This window comes from Rhipicephalus microplus, unplaced genomic scaffold (genome assembly GCF_043290135.1).
Source record: "Rhipicephalus microplus isolate Deutch F79 unplaced genomic scaffold, USDA_Rmic scaffold_59, whole genome shotgun sequence".
Classification (NCBI taxonomy): Eukaryota; Metazoa; Arthropoda; class Arachnida; order Ixodida; family Ixodidae; genus Rhipicephalus; species Rhipicephalus microplus.
In genome coordinates, this window is record NW_027464632.1 from 908,313 (window position 1) to 924,609 (window position 16,297).

At 50.1% G+C, this 16,297-nt stretch overlaps 3 non-coding genes across 3 annotated transcripts; all 3 read right to left on the reverse strand.

The window, feature by feature from the left end:
• Window positions 1–2,624: 2,624 nt before the first annotated feature.
• Window positions 2,625–2,698, reverse strand: TRNAN-GUU (transfer RNA asparagine (anticodon GUU)). The gene has a single exon. It is a non-coding gene; the product is annotated as a tRNA-Asn (tRNA).
• Window positions 2,699–3,949: 1,251 nt separating this feature from the next.
• On the reverse strand, window positions 3,950–4,023 carry TRNAN-GUU (transfer RNA asparagine (anticodon GUU)). Its single transcript has one exon. It is a non-coding gene; the product is annotated as a tRNA-Asn (tRNA).
• An 11,690-nt stretch (window positions 4,024–15,713) lies between these two features.
• TRNAN-GUU (transfer RNA asparagine (anticodon GUU)) lies at window positions 15,714–15,787 on the reverse strand. The gene has a single exon. It is a non-coding gene; the product is annotated as a tRNA-Asn (tRNA).
• Window positions 15,788–16,297: the final 510 nt, after the last annotated feature.

The window sequence follows — 16,297 nt, forward strand, 5'->3', positions numbered from 1 at the left end:
AACTGCCTGTTCATTAAAGTGCACATGCCTGCCCACTGCTGCTGGGACAGCCTATTTGCGTAGTCTTCTATGTCTCTGTCGAGCGCGACGATTCTCTTTCTTAGACGCCGGTTGTGCTTTTGACCTTTCCAGCGCTCTTGCAGGCTGCGTTTTGCCTCCCACATGTGTAAGAGCTTGCTGTCCATTTCTTCCATTCCTGCCTCTTCGGGAACATGTTTGGTGGCTTTCTGCACGCTACGCTGGAGTTTGTCTGTCCACTTCTGTATATCTTCGATGGTCTCTGTAGCATCGTCCTCTCTTATCTTACGAAAGGTGTCCCACTCGGTTAACATTATTTTTCTACCTTTCTTTTTACGCGGACCTGCTTGTAAAATTGTGCATACAATGTAGTGATCGCTGCCTAGATTTACGTTAGTGTTGGTCCAATGAGGGTTGGATATATTCCTTATGAATGTAAGGTCCGGCGTGGTGTCTCTACTGACGCTGTTCCCCATTCTGGTAGGGTCTTGTGGGTTAGTTATTAGCGTGAGCTCCTCGTGCTGCGCGTCGTTCCACAGGTTGCGGCCTTTAACGTTTTCATGCACCCCGAACATCACCGGGAGCGGAGGAATGCAAGAGCGAGAGCACTGCACAAGAAGTTTCAACATGACGCGGACGTGGTATATGTAGATGCAGCCGAATATACAGACGGTCGACACATGGCAATAGTCGCCTCAAATCAAGCGGGCCACCTGCTTGCTAGCGGCACCATTAAAACAGGAAATTCGGAAATCGCTGAAGAAACGGCCATAGCGCTGACGCTTGCGTCCACAAGGGCCAGCGTCGTAATCAGTGATTCTAAAACCGCGATTCATAACTTCGCTAACGGAAGGGTCTCGAAAGAGGCGTTAAGAATCTTAAATAACTTTCGCGGAGAGCGCGACGTTTATGTTATATGGACGCCCGCCCACTCCTCCCTCCCAGGCAATGAAACCGCACACACCCTAGCTCGAGAGTTAGTGAGCCGAGCAGGGGCAGGAATGACGCGGAGCCCGCGTGCGGAGAGAGACCGCATGTTCAGTTACAACGAAATTACCAAGCACTACAGATTAGGGAGGCAGCATTACCCGCCACCACACTCCTCATTAAATAAGCAGCAGGCGACAGCGTGGCGCCTATTACAAACAAACACGTTCCCAAACCCAATCGCTTATAATCATTGTTACCCGGACCTCTACTCAGACAGATGTAAACACTGCAATCAGCGGGCGGACCTCAAACACATTATCTGGGCTTGCCCCAACATCGTGAAGGGGCCAAACACATACATGAATACGGAGCAGTGGGAGACCGCGCTGCTAAGCTCAAGCATTGAGGACCAACTACAGGTCATCAGGCAAGCCGAAGATGCCGCTAGGGCCCAAGGACTCCTAGCTGCCATCTAAGGGAGGGGAGTCAACTCCTCTAACACTTGCCGTTTCAATAAAAGTTGTTTCTCTCTCTCTCGGTTAAGAGCCGATCGCGCTAGCCAATTGCGCCACGGAGACAGTCCCGCTCCAATCTCAACACCATCAGAACACATCTTCAAAGCTATCAGCCCAAAGAAAAAAATGCAACAAATCACTCCCGGGAGGGCTCGAACCTCCAACCTTTCCGTTAACAGCCGATTGCGCTAGCCAATTGCGCCACGAAGACAGTCGTGCTCCACTCTCACCACCATCAGAACATATCTTCAAAGCTATCAGCGCAAAGAAAAAAGCAACACACCACTCCCGGGAGGGCTCGAAACTCCAATTTTTCGGTTAACAGCCGAACGTGCTAGCCAACTGCGCCACGGAGACAGTCGTGCTCCACTCTCACCACCATCAGAACATATCTTCAAAGCTATCAGCGCAAAGAAAAAAGCAACACACCACTCCCGGGAGGGCTAGAAACTCCAATTTTTCGGTTAACAGCCGAACGTGCTAGCCAATTGCGCCACGGAGACAGTCGTGCTCCACTCTCACCACCATCAGAACATTTCTTCAGAGTTATCAGCCCAAAGGAAAAAAAACGCCGCACCACCACCGGATGGGCTCTAACCTCCAACCTTTTGGTTAACAGCCGATCGCGCTAGCTAATTGCGCTACGGAGAGAGTCGTGCTCCACTCTCACCACTAACAGAACATGTCTTCAAAGCTATCAGTGCAATGAAAAAAGCAACACACCACTCCTGGGAGGGCTCGAACCTCCAACCTTTCGGTTAACAGCCGATCGCGCTAGCAAATTGCGCCACAGAGACAGTCCTGCTCCGCTCTCACCACCATGAGAACATATCTTCAAAGCTATCAGCCCAAAGAAAAAAAGCGCTGCACCACCACCGGGTGGGCTCGAACCTCCAAACTTTCGGTTAACAGCCGATTGCGCTGCCAATTGCGCCACGGAGACCGTCGTGCTCCACTCTCACCACCATCAGAACATATCTTCAAAGCTATCAGCGCAAAAAAAACGTGCCGCACCACCACCAGGTGGGCTCGAACCTCCAACGTTTCGGTTAAGTGCCGATCGCGAAGCCAATTGCACCACGGAGACATTCGTGCCCCACTCTAACCACCGTCAGAAAATTTCTTCAGAGATATCAGCCCAAAGAAAAAGAAGCGACACACCATTCCCGGGAGGGCTCGAACCTCCATCCTTTCGGTTAACAGCCGAACGTGCTAGCCGATTGCGCCACGGAGACAGTCGTGCTCCACTCTCACCACCGTCAGAACATTTCTTCAGAGCTATCAGCCCAAAGAAAAGAAAGCAACACACCACTCCCGGGAGGGCTCAAACCTCCAATTTTTCGGTTAACAGCCGAACATGCTAGCCAATTGCGCCACGGAGACAGTCGTGCTCCAATCTCACCACCGTCAGAACATGTCTCCAAAGCTATCAGCGCAAAGAAAAAAGCAACACACCACCCCCGGGAGGGCTCGAACCTCCAACCTTTCGGTTAACAGCCGATCGCGCTAGCAAACTGCGCCACAGAGACAGTCCTGCTATACTCTCACCACCATCAGAACATATCTTCAAAGCTATCAACCCAAAGAAAAAAAGTGCCGCACCACCACCGGGTGGGCTCGAACCTCCAACCTTTCAGTCAACAGCAGATCGCGCTGGCCAATTGCGCCACGGAGACAGTCGTGCTCCAGTCTCACCACTATCAGCACATATTTTCAAAGCTATCAGCGCAAAGAAAAACGCGACACACCACTCCCGGGAGGGCTCTAAACTCCAATTTTTCGATTAACAGCCGAATGTGCTAGCCAATTGCGCCAAGGAGACAGTCGTGCTCCAATATCACCACCGTCAGAACATTTCTCCGAAGCTATCAGTGCAAAGAAAAAAAAGCGCCGCACCACCACCGCGTGGGCTCGAACTTCCAACCTTTACGTTAACAGCGGATCACGCTAGCCAATTGGGCCACGGAGACAGTCGTGCTCCACTCTCACCACCATTAGAACATATCTTCAAAGCTATCAGCGCAAAGAAAAAAGCAACACACCACTCCCGGGAGGGCTCGAACCTCCAACCTTTCGCTTAACAGCCGATCGCGCTAGCAAATTGCACCACGGAGACAGTCCTGCTATACTCTCATTACCATCAGAACATATCTTCAAAGCTATCAGCCCAAAGAAAAAAAAGTGCCACACCACCACCGGGTGGGCTCGAACCTCAAACTTTTCGGTTAACAGTCGATCACACTAGCCAATTGCGCCACGGAGACAGTCGTGCTCCACATTCATCACCATCAGAACATATCTTCAAAGCTATCAGCGCAAAGAAAAAAAAGCGACACACCGTCCCCGGGTGGGCTCGAAACTCCAAGCTTTCGGTTAACAGCCGATCACGCTAGCCAATTGCGCCACGGAGACAGTCGTGCTCCACTCTCACCACCATCAGAACATATCTTCAAAGCTATCGGCGAAAAGAAAAAAAAGCGACACACCGTCCCCGGGTGGGCTCAAACCTCCAACCTCTCGGTTAACAGCCGATCGCGCTAGCCAATTGCGCCACGGAGACAGTCCTGCTATACTCTCACCACTGTGAGAACATGTCTCTAAAGTTATCAGCGCAAAGAAAAAAGCAACACACCACTCCCGGGAGGGCTCCAACCTCCAACCTTTCGCTTAACAGCAGATCGCGCTAGCAAATTGCACCACGGAGACAGTCCTGCTATACTCTCATTACCATCAGAACATATCTTCAAAGCTATAAGCCCAAGGAAAAAAAAAGTGCCACACCACCACCGGGTGGGCTCGAACCTCCAACCTTTCGGTTAACAGCCGATCGCGCTACCCAATTGCGCCACGGAGACAGTCCTGCTCCACACTCACCACCATGAGAACATATCTTCAAAGCTATCAGCCCATAGAAAAAAAAGCGCTGCACCACCACCGGGTGGGCTCGAACCTCCAACCTTTCGGTAAACAGCCGATCGCGCTAGCCAATTGCGCCACGAAGACAGTCGTGCTCCACTCTCACCACCATCAGAACATTTCTCCAAAGCTATCAGCGCAAAGAAAACATTCCGCCATATCCACGAAGTGAATGATGATGAGTGGTCGAAGCTCCGGAGGTAAACCTGGTAAACCATGAATCCTCTGTACATTTTGCCCACTCGATTTTATTACATCGCTCCCCCTAGCGTACGTCGCCGCACTAAATCGAACGATTGCCTTCAACCAATGACACGCGCCATATGTGACATCATTCCTATTTTATAAGATCTCGCGTCTTTCATCAACTACAAGTACCGCTTTCTAGTTTATAACATCTTGCACCTTTTCATGGATGGATGGATGCTATGAGCGTCCCCTTTATAACGGGGTGGTGACAAGTATGCCACCAGGCTCGGCAAAAAAAAACAAAAAAACTTTTTTCTTTTTTTATGTTGGCCTAATGCCTCTACTTCGATAAATTCTATCTTAATGGAAAAAAAGGTAAATTTTCAGCTTAAGTTCTCTGCCATTTACGGCACACTGTCCATATTTTATTTTTCCAATATTTATTTTTGTCCTTTCTCTCTAATTTTCTGCCACCAATACTCTAACCGTCTCTTACTTATTTCAATCGCGGGTGTGTTCAGCTTTCCATTGTTGTCCCTAAAACCCAAGGCTTCCTGTAGGCTCGTGCCCAAACGTACACCTGGGTGGATATCTCCACATTCAATCAGAACATGCTCCGCCGTTTCCTTATCTTTCCCGCAGCATGTGCATTGTTCTTCTTCTTTACTGAATCTTGCTTTATAACTACGCGTTCTAAGGCAACCCGATCTCGCTTCAAACAGTAAAGCGCTTCCCCTTGTATTATCGTAAAATGCCTCCCTCCTTATTTCATTTTTGCCCTTTCGGTAGTTACTCAAAGCCGGTTTTTTTCTCCATAGCTGCCATCCAGTAAATCCTCTCCGCCTCCCTGACTTTTCCCTTAACGCTCTTTGTTGACATATGGCTTACAATACCAGCCGTATATTTACTAGTGAGTCTTCTAGTTCTTTTTCTCCACTGTGTGTCCACGCTCTTCCTATACAAATAACGGAACACCTTCTCTGCCCATCTACTCTCCTTCATATTTCTTAGCCTTTCTTCGAACCTTATTTTGCTCTGCGCTTCCCTCGCCTCAAAACCTGCCCACCCCATATCGCCCTTTACAGCCTCGTTTGTCGTCTTCCTGTGAGCTTCCAACGCGAGGCGTCCCACAGTCCTTTGATTTACATCCATTCCCGATTGCACCTCTGCCCTCATGCACACCACTGAGTTCCCAAAAGTAAGCCCTGGAACCATTACACCCTTCCACAGACCTCGAAGCACCTCATACCTATTGTATCCCCACAACGCTCTGTGCTTCATTATTGCCGCATTCCTCGTTTCTTTTGCTGCCGAGGCTTTTTCCTGTACCTCCATGTATCTATCACTCTCATTTACCCATACTCCAAGGTACTTGTATTCACTTACCCTCGGTATTTCGTGGCCTTGTATGGACACCGTCTGATCACAGGGATCATTGAATACCATCAATCCACACTTCGTTACACTGAATCCTAGTCCAAGAGCTTCACCTTCCCTTCCGCATATATTCGCCAGCTGCTGTATATCATCTCGACTGTCCGCAAATAAGACGATATCGTCCGCATAAAATAAACCTGGAAGCTTCTGCTCAATCATCATGCCGCCCTGTTTGTGTGACAGATTAAAACCAATGTTGCTACCTTCTAGCGCTTTTTCCATACTCACCATGTACAGCATGAATAACAGCGGGGACAAAGGACATCCCTGTCTCAGACCCCTGCTAACCTCAACGTTCTCTTTGCTACGCATTCCTTCCCACTCTATGCAAACTGTATTTTCTCGGTATATCTCCCTCAAAAGCTGTATACAGTCGTCGCCCATGCCCATTCCTTTCAATATATCCCACAAAATTTCCTGATTAACGTTGTCGTATGCCCCAGTGATGTCTAGAAAAGCCACGTACAAGGGCCTATTCTCTATTTTAGATATTTCTATACACTGAGTGAGAACAAACAGGTTATCGTCTAACCGCCTGTCGACTCGAAATCCGTTCTGAAGTTCTCCCAAAATATCGTTATGTTCGGCCCATGTTTCTATTTTCATTTTTACTGCTTGCATCGCCAACCTGTATAGTACCGATGTAATGGTTAGTGGTCTATACGAGCGAATCTTGTCCTTTTCTCCCTTGCCTTTATAGATTAAGTTCATTCTACTTTGTCGCCAACTGACCGGTATTTGTCCGTCCTTTAAGCTTTTTTCTACTGCTTTTAACAATGCTTCTTTAGTGTTATGTCCTAGTTCGTTAATGAGGCTAACGGGAATCCCTTCTAAACCCGCGGCAGTGCGCTTTGGAATTTTTCCTTCGGCCTTTTTCCAGTTGAAATTATCAAGTACTAGCTCTTCCTCTGTTGCTTTCTCCGCCACACTTTTACTCACCGGGGAGATCCCCTGGACGCTCTTTTGAAACGAATCGGCTGTTACCTTTTGGATGTAACCTAGCGCTTCGTACCCTTCCAATTGATTTCATCCTTCATCTAGAATATGTTGTTGCGTTGTGACAGACTTCCTACCTAGCGCCTTTATGTGGCTCCAAAAAATCCTAGGCGCGGCCTCCTTTTTTTCGTGTATCTCTGTCATCCAGCGTTCACTTTCACCTTTAATTCATCATCAGCTACAAGTACCACCATCTAGTCAACACTACAAGAACTAAACGAGAGGTGGCTACATACTGGACACAGTACCGCCATCTAGTGAACACTGCAAGAACTAAACTAGAGGTGGCTACATACAGGGGACGGTACCGCAATCTAGTGAACACTGCAAGAACTAAACTAGAGGTGGCTACATACAGGCTACAGGGGACGCACAGCCCACGCCCTAAGGAGCTTCGCCCCTAAAAAAAGCGCCGCACCACTCCTGGGAGGGCTGAAACCTCCAATTGTTCGGTTAACAGCCGAACGTGCAAGCCGATTGCGCCACGGAGACAGTCGTGCTCAGATCTCACCACCGTGAGAACATGTCTCTATAGTTCTCAGCGCAAAGAAAAAAGCAACACACCACTCCCGGGAGGGCTCGAACCTCCAACCTTTCGCTCAACAGCCGATCGCGCTAGCAAATTGCAACACGGAGACAGTCCTGCTATACTCTCATTACCATCAGAACATATCTTCAAAGCTATCAGCCCAAAGTAAAAAAGTGCCACACCACCACCGGGTGGGCTCGAACCTCCAACCTTTCGGTTAACAGCCGATCGCGCTAGCAAATTGCGCCACGGAGACAGTCCTGCTATACTCTCACCACCATCAGAGCATATCTTCAAAGCTATCAGCCCAAAGAAAAAAAGTGCCGCAACACCACCGGGTGGGCTCGAACCTCCAACTTTTTGGTTAACTGCGAATCGCGCTAGCCAAGTGCGCCATGGAGACAGTCGTGCTCCACTCTCACCACCATCAGAACATATCTTCAAAGCTATCAGCGCAAAGAAAAAAGCAACACACCACTCCCGGGAGGGCTCGAAACTCCAATTGTTCGGTTAACAGCCGAACGTGTTAGCCAATTGCGCCACGGAGACAGTCGTGCTCCACTCTCACCACCATCAGAAGATATCTTCAAAGCTATCAGCGCAAAGAAAAAAGCAACACACCACTCCCGGGAGGGCTCGAAACTCCAATTTTTCGGTTAACAGCCGAACGTGCTAGCCAATTGCGCCACGGAGACAGTCGTGCTCCACTCTCACCACCATCAGAACATTTCTTCAGAGCTATCAGCCCAAAGAAAAAAAAAGCGCCGCACCACCACCGGGTGGGCTCGAACCTCCAACCTTTCGGTTAACATCCGATCACGCCAGCCAGTTGCGCCATAGAGACCGTCGCGCTACACTCCCACCACCATCAGAACATATCTTCAAAGCTATCAGCCCATAGAAAAAAAGCCCGCACCACCACCGGGTGGGCTCGAACTTCAACCCTTTCGGCTAACGGCCGAACGCGCTAGCCAATTGCGCCACGGAGACAGTCCTGCTCCACTCTAGCCACCATCAGAACATATCTTCAAAGCTATCAGCCCAAAGAAAAAAAAGCAACACACCACTCCCGGGAGGGCTCGAACCTCCAACCTTTCGGTTAACAGCCGATCGCGCTAGCCCATTGCGCCACGAAGACAGTCGTGCTCCACTCTCTACCCCGTCAGAACATTTCTTCAGAGCTATCAGCCCAAAGAAAAAAAAAAAAACGCCGCACCACCACCGGGTGGGCTCTAACCTCAAACCTTTTGGTTAACAGACGATCGCGCTAGCTAATTGGCTACGGAGAGAGTCGTGCTCCACTCTCACCACTAACAGAACATATCTTCAAAGCTATCAGTGCAATGAAAAAAGCAACACACCATTCCCGGGAGGACTCGAACCTCCAACCTTTCGGTTAACAGCCGATCGCGCTAGCAAATTGCGCCACGGAGACAGTCCTGCTCCACTCTCACCACCGTCACAACATTTCTTCGGAGCTATCAGCCCAAAGAAAAAAAAGCTCCGCACCACCACCGGGTGGGCTCGAACCTCCAACCTTTCGGTTAACAGCCGATTGCGCTAGCCAATGGCGCCACGGAAACAGTCGTGCTCCACTCTCACCACCATCAGAACATATCTTCAAAGCTATCAGCGCAGAAAAAACGTGCCGCACCACCACCAGGTGGGCTCGAACCTCCAACGTTTCGGTTAAGTGCCGATCGCGAAGCCAATTGCACCACAAGGACATTCGTGCTCCACTCTAACCACCGGCAGAACATTTCTTCAGAGATATCAGCCCAAAGAAAAAGAAGCGACACACCACTCCCGGGAGGGCTCGAAACTCCAATTTTTCGGTTAACAGCCGAATGTGCTAGCCAATTGCGCCAAGGAGACAGTCGTGCTCCAATCTCCCCACCGGCAGAACATTTCTCCAAAGCTATCAGTGCAAAGAAAAAAAAAGCGCCGTACGACCACCGGGTGGCCTCGAACCTCCATCCTTTCGGTTAACAGCCGAACGTGCTAGCCGATTGCGCCACGGAGACAGTCGTGCTCTACTCTCACCACCGTCAGAACATTTCTTCAGAGCTATCAGCCCAAAGAAAAGAAAGGAACACACCACTCCCGGGAGGGCTCAAACCTCCAATTTTTCGGTTAACAGCCGAACATGCTAGCCAATTGCGCCACGGAGACAGTCGTGCTCCAATCTCACCACCGTCAGAACATGTCTCGAAAGCTATCAGCGCAAAGAAAACAGCAACACACCACCCCCGGGAGGGCTCGAACCTCTAAACTTTCGGTTAACAGCCGATCGCGCTAGCAAATTGCGCCACGGAGACAGTCCTGCTATACTCTCACCACCATCAAAACATATCTTCAAAGCTATCAACCCAAAGAAAAAAAGTGCCGCACCACCACCGGGTGGGCTCGAACCTCCAACTTTTTGGTTAACTGCAAATCACGCTAGCCAAGTGCGCCATGGAGACAGTCGTGCTCCACTCTCACCACCGTCAGAACATTTCTTCAGAGCTATCAGCCTAAAGAAAAGGAAGCGCCGCACCACCACCGGGTGGGCTCGAACCTCCAACCTTTCAGTCAACAGCAGATCGCGCTAGCCAATTGCGCCACGGAGACAGTCGTGCTCCAGTCTAACCACCATCAACACAAATTTTCAAAGCTATCAGCGCAAAGAAAAACGCGATACACTACTCCCGGGAGGGCTCTAAACTCCAATTTTTCGATTAACAGACGAATGTGCTAGCCTATTGCGCCAAGGAGACAGTCGTGCTCCAATATCACCACCGTCAGAACATTTCCCCGAAGCTATCAGTGCAAAGAAAAAAAAGCACCGCACCACCAACGGGTGGGCTCTAACCTCCAACCTTTACGTTAACAGCGGATCACGCTAGCCAATTGGGCCACGGAGACAGTCGTGCTCCACTCTCACCACCATTAGAACATATCTTCAAAGCTATCAGGGCAAAGAAAAAAGCAACACACCACTCCCGGGAGGGCTCGAACCTCCAACTTTTCGCTTAAGAGCCGATCGCGCTAGCAAATTGCACCACGGAGACAGTCCTGCTATACTCTCATTACCATCAGAACATGTCTTCAAAGCTATCAGCCCAAAGAAAAAAAAGTCCCACACCACGACCGGGTGGGCTCGAACCTCAAACTTTTCGGTTAACAGTCGATCACACTAGCCAATTGCGCCACGGAGACAGTCGTGCTCCACATTCATCACCATCAGAACATATCTTCAAAGCTATCAGCGCAAAGAAAAAAAAGCGACACACCGTCCCCGGGTGGGCTCGAAACTCCAAGCTTTCGGTTAACAGCCGATCACGCTAGCCAATTGCGCCACGGAGACAGTCGTGCTCCACTCTCACCACCATCAGAACATATCTTCAAAGCTATCGGCGAAAAGAAAAAAAAGCGACACACCGTCCCCGGGTGGGCTCAAACCTCCAACCTCTCGGTTAACAGCCGATCGCGCTAGCCAATAGCGCCACGGAGACAGTCCTGCTATACTCTCACCACTGTGAGAACATGTCTCTAAAGTTATCAGCGCAAAGAAAAAAGCAACACACCACTCCCGGGAGGGCTCCAACCTCCAACCTTTCGCTTAACAGCCGATCGCGCTAGCAAATTGCACCACGGAGACAGTCCTGCTATACTCTCATTACCATCAGAACATATCTTCAAAGCTATAAGCCCAAGGAAAAAAAAAGTGCCACACCACCACCGGGTGGGCTCGAACCTCCAACCTTTCGGTTAACAGCCGATCGCGCTACCCAATTCCGCCACGGAGACAGTCCTGCTCCACTCTCACCACCATGAGAACATATCTTCAAAGCTATCAGCCCATAGAAAAAAAGCGCTGCACCACCACCGGGTGGGCTCGAACCTCCAACCTTTCGGTAAACAGCCGATCGCGCTAGCCAATTGCGCCACGAAGACAGTCGTGCTCCACTCTCACCACCATCAGAACATTTCTCCAAAGCTATCAGCGCAAAGTAAACATTCCGCCATATCCACGAAGTGAATGATGATGAGTGGGCGAAGCTCCGGAGGTAAACCTGGTAAACCATGATTCCTCTGTACATTTTGCCCACTCGATTTTATTACATCGCTCCCCCTAGCGTACGTCGCCGCACTAAATCGAACGATTGCCTTCAACCAATGACACGCGCCATATGTGACATCATTCCTATTTTATAAGATCTCGCGTCTTTCATCAACTACAAGTACCGCTTTCTAGTTTATAACATCTTGCACCTTTTCATCATCAGCTACAAGTACCACCATCTAGTAAACACTACAAGAACTAAACGAGAGGTGGCTACATACAGGAGACGGTACCGCCATCTAGTGAACACTGCAAGAACTAAACTAGAGGTGGCTACATACAGGGGACGGTACCGCAATCTAGTGAACACTGCAAGAACTAAACTAGAAGTGGCTACATACAGGCTACAGGGGACGCACAGCCCACGCCCTAAGGAGCTTCGCCCCTAATAAAAGCGCCGCACCACTCCTGGGAGGGCTGAAGCCTCCAATTGTTCGGTTAACAGCCGAACGTGCTAGCCAATTGCGCCACGGAGACAGTCGTGCTCAGATCTCACCACCGTGAGAACATGTCTCTATAGTTATCAGCGCAAATAAAAAAGCAACACACCACTCCCGGGAGGGCTCGAACCTCCAACCTTTCGCTCAACAGCCGATAGCGCTAGCAAATTGCACCACGGAGACAGTCCTGCTATACTCTCATTACCATCAAAACATATCTTCAAAGCTATCAGCCCAAAGTAAAAAAGTGCCACACCACCACCGGGTGGGCTCGAACCTCCAACCTTTCGGTTAACAGCCGATCGCGCTAGCAAATTGCGCCACGGAGACAGTCCTGCTATACTCTCACCACCATCAGAACATAACTTCAAAGCTATCAGCCCAAAGAAAAAAAGTGCCGCAACACCACCGGGTGGGCTCGAACCTCCAACTTTTTGGTTAACTGCGAATCGCGCTAGCCAAGTGCGCCATGGAGACAGTCGTGCTCCACTCTCACCACCATGAGAACATATCTTCAAAGCTATCAGCGCAAAGAAAAAAGCAACACACCACTCCCGGGAGGGCTCGAAACTCCAATTTTTCGGTTAACAGCCGAACGTGTTAGCCAATTGCGCCACGGAGACAGTCGTGCTCCACTCTCACCACCATCAGAACATATCTTCAAAGCTATCAGCGCAAAGAAAAAAGCAACACACCACTCCCGGGAGGGCTCGAAACTCCAATTTTTCGGTTAACAGCCGAACGTGCTAGCCAATTGCGCCACGAAGACAGTCGTGCTCCACTCTCACCACCATCAGAACATTTCTTCAGAGCTATCAGCCCAAAGAAAAAAAAAGCGCCGCACCACCACCGGGTGGGCTCGAACCTCCAACCTTTCGGTTAACATCCGATCACGCCAGCCAGTTGCGCCATAGAGACTGTCGCGCTACACTCTCACCACCATCAGAACATATCTTCAAAGCTATCAGCCCATAGAAAAAAAGCCCGCACCACCACCGGGTGGGCTCGAACTTCAACCCTTTCGGCTAACGGCCGAACGCGCTAGCCAATTGCGCCACGGAGACAGTCCTGCTCCACTCTAGCCACCATCAGAACATATCTTCAAAGCTATCAGCCCAAAGAAAAAAAAGCAACACACCACTCCCGGGAGGGCTCGAACCTCCAACCTTTCGGTTAACAGCCGATCGCGCTAGCCAATTGCGCCACGAAGACAGTCGTGCTCCACTCTCTACCCCGTGAGAACATTTCTTCAGAGCTATCAGCCCAAAGAAAAAAAAAACGCCGCACCACCACCGTGTGGGCTCTAACCTCCAACCTTTTGGTTAACAGCCGATCGCGCTAGCTAATTGCGCTACGGAGAGAGTCGTTCTCCACTCTCACCACTAACAGAACATACCTTCAAAGCTATCAGTGCAATGAAAAAAGCAACACACCATTCCCGAGAGGGCTCGAACCTCCAACCTTTCGGTTAACAGCCGATCGCGCTAGCAAACTGCGCCACGGAGACAGTCCTGCTCCGTTTTCACCACCATGGGAACATATCTTCAAAGCTATCAGCCCAAAGAAAAAAAGCGCTGCACCACCACCGGGTGGGCTCGAACCTCCAACCTTTCGGTTAACAGCCGATTGCGCTAGCCAATTGCGCCACGGAAACAGTCGTGCTCCACTCTCACCACCATCAGAACATATCTTCAAAGCTATCAGCGCAAAAAAAACGTGCCGCACCACCACCAGGTGGGCTCGAACCTCCAACGTTTCGGTTAAGTGCCGATCGCGAAGCCAATTGCACCAGAAGGACATTCGTGCTCCACTCTAACCACCGTCAGAACATTTCTTCAGAGATATCAGCCCAAAGAAAAAGAAGCGACACACCACTCCCGGGAGTGCTCGAAACTCCAATTTTTCGGTTAACAGCCGAATGTGTTAGCCAATTGCGCCAAGGAGACAGTCGTGCTCCAATCTCCCCACCGGCAGAACATTTCTCCAAAGCTATCAGTGCAAAGAAAAAAAAGCGCCGTACGACCACAGGGTGGGCTCGAACCTCCATCCTTTCGATTAACAGCTGACCGCGCTAGCCAATTGCGCCACGGAGACAGTCGTGCTCCACTCTCACCACCATCAGAACATATCTTCAAAGCTATCAGCGCAAAAAAAGCAACACACCACTCCCGGGAGGGCTCGAAACTCCAATTTTCAGTTAACAGCCGAACGTGCTAGCCGATTGCGCCACGGAGACAGTCGTGCTCCACTCTCACCACCGTCAGAACATTTCTTCAGAGCTATCAGCCCAAAGAAAAGAAAGGAACACACCACTCCCGGGAGGGCTCAAACCTCCAATTTTTCGGTTAACAGCCGAACATGCTAGCCTATTGCGCCACGGAGACAGTCGTGCTCCAATCTCACCACCGTCAGAACATGTCTCGAAAGCTATCAGCGCAAAGAAAAAAGCAACACACCACCCCCGGGAGGGCTCGAACCTCCAACCTTTCGGTTAACAGCCGATCGCGCTAGCAAATTGCGCCACGGAGACAGTCCTGCTATACTCTCACCACCATCAGAACATATCTTCAAAGCTATCAACCCAAAGAAAAAAAGTGCCGCACCACCACCGGGTGGGCTCGAACCTCCAACTTTTTGGTTAACTGCAAATCGCGCTAGCTAAGTGCGCCATGGAGACAGTCGTGCTCCACTCTCACCACCGTCAGAACATTTCTTCAGAGCTATCAGCCCAAAGAAAAGGAAGCGCCGCACCACCACCGGGTGTGCTCGAACCTCCAACCTTTCAGACAACAGCAGATCGCGCTAGCCAATTGCGCCACGGAGACAGTCGTGCTCCAGTCTCACCACCATCAACACATATTTTCAAAGCTATCAGCGCAAAGAAAAACGCGATACACTACTCCCGGGAGGGCTCTAAACTCCAATTTTTCGATTAACAGCCGAATGTGCTAGCCTATTGCGCCAAGGAGACAGTCGTGCTCCAATATCACCACCGTCAGAACATTTCTCCGAAGCTATCAGTGCAAAGAAAAAAAAGCACCGCACCACCAACGGGTGGGCTCTAACCTCCAACCTTTACGTTAACAGCGAATCACGCTAGCCAATTGGGCCACGGAGACAGTCGTGCTCCACTCTCACCACCATTAGAACATATCTTCAAAGCTATCAGCGCAAAGAAAAAAGCAACACACCACTCCCGGGAGGGCTCGAACCTCCAACCTTTCGCTTAACAGCCGATCGCGCTAGCAAATTGCACCACGGAGACAGTCCTGCTATACTCTAATTACCATCAGAACATGTCTTCAAAGCTATCAGCCCAAAGAAAAAAAAGTCCCACACCTACACCGGGTGGGCTCGAACCTCAAACTTTTCGGTTAACAGTCGATCACACTAGACAATTGCGCCACGGAGACAGTCGTGCTCCACATTCATCACCATCAGAACATATCTTCAAAGCTATCAGCGCAAAGAAAAAAAAGCGACACACCGTCCCCGGGTGGGCTCGAAACTCCAAGCTTTCGGTTAACAGCCGATCACGCTAGCCAATTGCGCCACGGAGACAGTCGTGCTCCACTCTCACCACCATCAGAACATATCTTCAAAGCTATCGGCGAAAAGAAAAAAAAGCGACACACCGTCCCCGGGTGGGCTCAAACCTCCAACCTCTCGGTTAACAGCCGATCGCGCTAGCCAATTGCGCCACGGAGACAGTCCTGCTATACTCTCACCACTGTGAGAACATGTCTCTAAAGTTATCAGCGCAAAGAAAAAAGCAACACACCACTCCCGGGAGGGCTCCAACCTCCAACCTTTCGGTTAACAGCCGATCGCGCTACCCAATTGCGCCACGGAGACAGTCCTGCTATACACTCACCACCATGAGAACATATCTTCAAAGCTATCAGCCCATAGAAAAAAAGCGCTGCACCACCACCGGGTGGGCTCGAACCTCCAACCTTTCGGTAAACAGCCGATCGCGCTAGCCAATTGCGCCACGAAGACAGTCGTGCTCCACTCTCACCACCATCAGAACATTTCTCCAAAGCTATCAGCGCAAAGAAAACATTCCGCCATATCCACGAAGTGAATGATGATGAGTGGGCGAAGCTCCTGAGGTAAACCTGGTAAACCATGAATCCTCTGTACATTTTGCCTACTCGATTTTATTACATCGCTCCCCCTAGCGTACGTCGCCGCACTAAATCGAACGATTGCCTTC